We start from the raw sequence: 6,975 nt of genomic DNA, 5'->3' as shown, positions 1-6,975 counted from the left end.
CAATTGCAGAGGTGCTCCCTTTACTCCCTAGCCGAACAATCGGGAATGTAGGGGTAAACACAAGAGCGAGGCAACCCAGCTTGCAAATCGCTTAAGTCAATGTGGTGCATATTGTGGCGTAATACACGAACAAGGAACGAAGCCGTACAAGTATAATCATATGCAACAGTAAAAGCTTCATAAAGGAAGCCCCCAAGTAAACGGGGTATTTGAATTTATGCGTCACAAACAAAGTTTGGACAAGGAAATTTTTTAGAAGCAACTTTTTTCCAAAAAAGTATAATGCTTGGTTGAACCGAACGCAAGTTAGAAATTAAAGCTTTGAGCATGAAAGCGACTTAGCTGGTTAATGTGTTCGGTATTGATGACGCGGTCCGAGCTTGATGCGGGGCAAGGTTCCATCCCTCAAGCCGGTCCCGAGGTGACGGAGCGGAGAGCTTGACACGCCGAAGTGGTGACATAGCACGATCAATGCAGACCGGCAGAGTGACGCCGAAGTCCCCGGATCATTTTCCTGTGCACAAAAAATAGTGCAAACCGGAGATAATAGTAATAATGATAATTAAAAAAATCGTTGCATAATAAATAATTTATGCAAAGTGAATAATAAAAGAAATATGGTCTGGCGTCGAAGTCAAGTCGATGCAGGGCGTCGGCGTGATGCGGTAAAGGCGTGGCAAAGCCTGAATTCGTAGGTCGGTCCGAGCTCCGAGTGCGGCGTTCGCCGGACTATGTATGGAAACTGACCGAACCACCATGCGACTGTCGTTAATGCAGCCACCATTTGATAGACCTGTGTACATATGACGGACAAACCAGAGTAATAATTCTTTGGAAAAAAATGAACCCAAACAAGCAAAAAATACTGGGATTAATAGCACCTGGTTTATTTGTTGTAGCAATCTGAAGGAAGGTGATTCCCAAAATTGGGACTCGCTCCGCTCACCCATTGCCTGATGGGCGATAAAACGACGGCATGGCAATGCTGGTAAAGGTTGACTCGCCGAGGCAAAGCCCTCGGCCCAGCTAACGTGACGGAGCTGGTCGGCTAGTGACGCCGAAGTGTCCGGAGTAGGTTGATGAAGAGATGGCGAAGCCCCCGGTCCATCCGAGATGTCAAAGTAGGTCGGCGTGATGGACACCAGCTTAAAGAAGCAATAGTGCGGCCCTGTCGATGCAGGTCGTGACGTGGTCGATGCTGGCTTGATGAAGCGATCGTGCGGCGATGCCGGTATGCCCGCTCCGTGTAATCCGTGGGGCGGCGATGTTGGTGATGATTTATCCTTCGCGATGCCGGGGTCTTGTTCGGCTTGCTGAGATGATGATCCGAAGAAGTTGAGCTCGGCTCAACAAAGTAACGCCGTGTCTAGCGCAGGTCGGCAGCCGTGGAGTAATATTGCCGGACTGGTTTGACACGAGCATGATGTTGAAGATCATGTTCAAAAGATCTTACAGTTAGTGGGATGTGTTCGGGAACAAAACACAATACCCCATACAAAACTTCCTTCAAAAGGGATGTCCGAAATCCTGTTCATAAAAAAGATGAACTCGGGTCGGATTCGTTTTAGCGCAGAAAATAGATCCGAAAAGTGATGCACTAATCGGAAGGTTCCCGGAGTTTGGACGGTCGGATCGAGCCTAATTTTTGAGAGGTGGTAGATATAGGAATTCCGCAGCCGATCAACGGTTGGATCTTCCAAATGACGTCCGAGATAGAAGCTGGACACCACGCCCTAAACACATCCAAATTCTCGTCCAGATTTGACAGGGCTCCGGTATATCGTGGATTGCCAGAGATTCCTCCATCGGAACTCGACGAAATTTTCCAGGGTTGTTGTAGACTCAATTCCGCACAATTCCACCAAAGCGATCGTCAAAGCGATACTCGAGGAGGTGGTGATGGCAGATACGAGTTCGTTGTCCAGAAAAACAGCATGGTCGCTTGAGGGCAATGTTGACGTTGAGCCCCCGAGCTCCATAGATGATTCCTCCGTGATCTTGATAGATATCGGAGTTGATGTTTGATGAAGGCCCTCGTCCGGACATGGTGATCCGAACACGGGGCGCAATTCTTGGTCGAACCAAGGTGACCAGTCGAGCTGGTGACGAAGATGCCGAAGTCGCAGTTGATCTGCAGGCGAGCCATTGATCCTTTTGTCGATCACACAGCGGAACTCTCAATGAAAGCACCAATGTCGGTGTCAAAACCACCGGATCTCGGGTAGGGGGTCCCGAACTGTGCGTCAAGGCCGGATGGTAACAGGAGACAAGGGACACGGTGTTTTTACCCAGGTTCGGGCCCTCTTGATGGAGGTAATACCCTACTCCTGCTTGATTAATATTGATGATATGGATAGTACAAGAGTGGATCTACCACGAGATCAAGGAGGCTAAACCCTATAAGCTAGCCTATGGTATGATTGTTGTGTATATATGTTGTATATCATCGACTAGCCTGGCCTCGGTTTATATAATGCACCGGAGGCCTAGGATAACAAGAGTCCTAGCCGAATACGCCAGTGGGAGAGAAGTCCTTGTCTTGATCGCCAAGTCTTGTGGAATCTTCCTTGTATGCGGTAGCCGTCCGAACTGGCCCATGAGTATACGGCCACGGGGGTCCTCGGCCCAATCTAATAGATCGGGAGACGACGTGGTGAGTACCCCCTAGTCCAGGACACCGTCACCCACCCTGCACGACCACGTTGCCCTGCCACTTGCGGGCAGGCACAGTGGTGCCTTAGGCAACGGCGGGGCCAACATGGCCGGTGGCAAGATCCGCCGGAGGGGATTGAGCGTGCACGACCTCGATGGTGATGGGGGACGGCAGGGTGTCATCTGTGGCGGCGAAGGACTGCCGGGGAAGATGCACCGGAGCGGGTGGTGGCGGGGGCAATGGTGGCGGAGCGTGGGGGGAGCAGGAACGGCCGCGGAAAATTTCCCTCGCGCCAAATTTCGCTGCGGATAGGGGCCGAGCTCGGGTCAGCCTCCCACCCTGTGAATCTAGAGGTCGGGGGAGATCTTTTGCCGTGTCCCGCAAAAAAAATTACAGGTCGGACGCGTTTGCGGTGTCTGGTTTGGCAGGATTTTTCGTGCCAACCCGTATTTTGACGGTTATTTTGCGGGTCGCGGCGTTATGCGGGGTCTACTAGAGATGCTCTCACGACACAACACAACATAGAAAGGTACATTTGTTATTTTTCTTTTTGCGGGGATGGTACTTCTGTTTAATGTGGAGTTTACCAAGAAGGGATTGTGTCGAGATTGTTTTGGCTTTGTTCCATTTACTGATTTTAAGACATGTTTATTGTTTGAGATGATTCTACAAGGTAGAATGTTCACACGTTAGTCCGTGGTGCTGGCAACTTAAGTTTTTTCCCTCTAAACATAAATATTGTGTCCCCTATTAACGTGCATTTAGTGTGAGCCAGCCCACGAGGACCAAGAAGATGTTTGGCACGATAGTTCCTAAGTGTTCTTTGTAGGATGCCAACATTTGTTTTTCTTTTGCACTGCTTTACATAGAAATTGGTCTTTGGTCATTTGAGAATTGGCCGATTGATCCTATACATTGATTAAAGAGGGCTAATATTGTAGTAAATTGTGTGCGAAAGGCTAAACTAAAAAAATTCATCCGTGACTAATGCTTTCCTACTACTACTTCCTCCGTTCCTAAATATGAGTCTTTTTAGAGATTACAATAAGGAACTACATACGCGGAAATCTGTTGATGCTCCCGGGAGTGCGCGCCCTGCATGCGAAAAAAGTATTTCAAAGTGTGAAAAATTTTCAAATAAAAATTTGATGCATACATCTCGACATTATGTGTGTGCATGTTAAGTTTCGGAGAAAACCGGCATTTTTTGTGGCAAAATGTCATTCTCACTACATACGGATGTATATAGACATATTTTAGACTGTAGGTTCACTCATTTTGCTCTGTATGTAGTTTATAGGGGAATATCTAAACAGGCTTATATTTAGGAACCGAGGAAGTAGTAGTAAGAAAACCCGCAAAAAAAAAGAAGTAAGAAAGCATTAGTCACGGATGAATGTTTTTAGTTTAGCCTTTAGGACACAATTTACTACAACATTACCCCTCTTTAATCAACCTGCCACAACGATGTCGTCCTTGCTGTGCCTTTATTTTGACGACGATGCAGCATGACTTCTAGATCAAGGGAGATATAAAGGTGTGAGTGTATAGGTCGCTCCCAAAATATAGGGCATGAAGGTGACGGTAGGTACCATCTGTTCATAGACGTCGATTGTCAGGACAACCCAGAAAATTCCTAACCGGCTGAAGAAGTGTATCCTTATTTGCCAAAATAAATAAATAAAGAAGAAGTATGCATGCCGACATGCCCTGCGATTTCTATGCAGTGGCGAGGAGAGCTAGTGGTTGTTAAATGAAACCATGATTGCTATAGATGGACCATTGCATGCTTTGATGTAACCAATACAACCTACCTGCCTGCTCAAAATAAGGTCGCTAGCTCTGGCTCGGATCTCGCTTGGAGACTTTGGAATCTGCACGTGTTTCTAATTAACGTTGTACATTGTGTTGGTAGCCGCTGGTTTCTGTATTTGTGTTGACACCTGATTTTGGCAAGATACAGATTGCAATGAAGATGGTCTCGAGTGAATGAGTTTTCAGCATAAAAATATTCACGTCACCGAGTGGAACCACTTTGATGTTTCGATTATATTCATTCGACTTTATCTTACGGACCGAAACTATACTCCGAGTGGCATAGTTCAATGTTCCGAGTGGTTTTTTGCCAATCACGTCTTCAAGATGACCTCGGATGAAGGAGCACTCTTAAGGAATTGTCTTCGTCTCGTCGAGTCAATCGATTTTGATATATAAATCATCTCAATCCGAGTTCATATGCAAAAGTTAGAGGCAATATACTGCAGACTGAACCTCAACGGAAATATGACGCGAGGTGCCAAACACTTGTCTGATAGGTTGCACGAGTAATTCGGCCATCAATACGGCCTTGAATCGAAAAACCTTCAACATGGAAAAGTTTCGTCTGGTCGAGCCGATCGATTTTCATATATAATGCGTCTCAATCCGAGATCATATGAGGCCTGGAGAGACAAATCAAGATCGGGCTATGTTTTCAGTCGGAAATCCGAGTGAAAAGTTTACCATCTGAGTGAAAGTTTACGGTCGAGTGAAATTTTACGGTCGAGTGGAATTTTACGGTCGGGATGAACTTATTATTATCCAAGTGGAAATATAGTCATCCGAGGGAAAATATGATCATCCGAGTGAAATTGTCGTCCAGGTGAAAATATTCCGAGTGAAAAGATTACCATCGGGACGAAAACTTGCCGATTGAATAAGATAGTGCCTTCCGAGTGGAAATATAGTCATCTGAGTGAATAAGATAGTGCCTTCCGAGTGGAAATATAGTCATCCGAGTGGAAATATAGTCATCCAAGTGAAAGATTGTCTTCCGAGTGAAAAAGTCCAATCGGACAATCCGAGTGAAAGTATCTAATATCCGAGTGGATGAGCTCAAGTTCGAGTGAAATTGAACATGTGCTCGGAAGTTTATCAAAATGACCTTGGATGAAGAAGTGTTCAATACATAAGTTGTGCGTATCATCAAGACGGTAAACTTTGATTTTGGAGTCATCATCATCAGAGATAATATATAGCCTACAAATTCACTACGAGACTCGGATAATTCAGTCTACTGCAAGACCGAGTCCGACTAGAAGATAAAGATGACCTCGAAAAGTATTCAAGATGGCCTTATTTGAAAAAGTGATCAACATGAGAGTTGTTCGTATCGTCGAGGCGCACAAGTTTGATATTTGGGCCATCTCAATTGAAGATCATATGCAAGCCCGACGGCCCGCGCAAGAAGGAAGACAGAGTTTGGGCCAGATTCAGACTGAATCCGAGTTGGAATAGAATTAGGACTCTAGGACGTGAATTGATGTAATTTTTCTTGTAGGCAAGCCTAGATGAATCCTTTACTTGTACGGGAAGTCCAGCCGCCTCTTATATATGTTGGGGGTGACGGCCGATTGAACAACACACAATCGAACAAATCAATATACTACTTTTTCATCTACGTTTTATCTCTCCACCGTTTTTCTCTCTCGTTCTTCGCTGTTCTTCGTGTTTGAGAGCTGCGAATTCCGAGGCTCTAGGGGCGAGCGAATCGACCTAGGGCAGCCCATAGCCGCCGCACTCCCTGACGGGGTCCCTCCCGGGGGTGTGGGGTTTTCGGGTCTGCAAAAGCGTCCGTCGATTGTCTTGCGTATCGCGGTGTCGGTCGGGTCTCCTTCGACGTGAGCTGCGGTGCATCACCCCCGGCGTCGAGGATACACGTGACGTGTTCGTGTGTCAACAATTTGGAAATACTGTTGTGTCATTATGCTTTGATCTTAACCTCTACTTGCTATATCGGTCCATTGAAGGGTATAGCCACAAAATAAAATAAAGCTCTCTGACCAACCAGCAATTCATAAGATACACGTGCCCGGCCACATGCAGTGTTTAAGTGGCGTGGCCACAATAATTTGCATATTGTTGATAATGACGAGCATAACTAGAGCGACCAACTTCCATGGCAAGGGAGAGGAACACGCCTATGATCATCTGTGGTCCATTTGTAACGCTTGCCACTCTGGTGCCTGACAGTGTTAATAAGGGCATGTACAATGGTGGTATATGGATACATATGTCTCATGATAAAAAATAATTTGAGGCACCCATATTAATTTTTTCTCTCCAATGCAAGCTATTACTAGTGGGCCTCATTAAAAAATAGAAAATAAAGACTCTAGTAGACATGCATCTTTACTTTTCACTCTAACCTTTTCAACTTTTGTCACCGGGCCATACTTTTTCTCCTGAAGAGGATCCCGCTTCCCTATCCAAACATACTTTACGTCATATCCGATCCTACATGGCATGCAAGACATCACCTTGAGGCTATGCATTATACATGC

This window comes from Triticum aestivum, chromosome 6A (genome assembly GCF_018294505.1).
Source record: "Triticum aestivum cultivar Chinese Spring chromosome 6A, IWGSC CS RefSeq v2.1, whole genome shotgun sequence".
Classification (NCBI taxonomy): domain Eukaryota; kingdom Viridiplantae; phylum Streptophyta; class Magnoliopsida; order Poales; family Poaceae; genus Triticum; species Triticum aestivum.
This window is presented reverse-complemented; position numbering follows the sequence as displayed.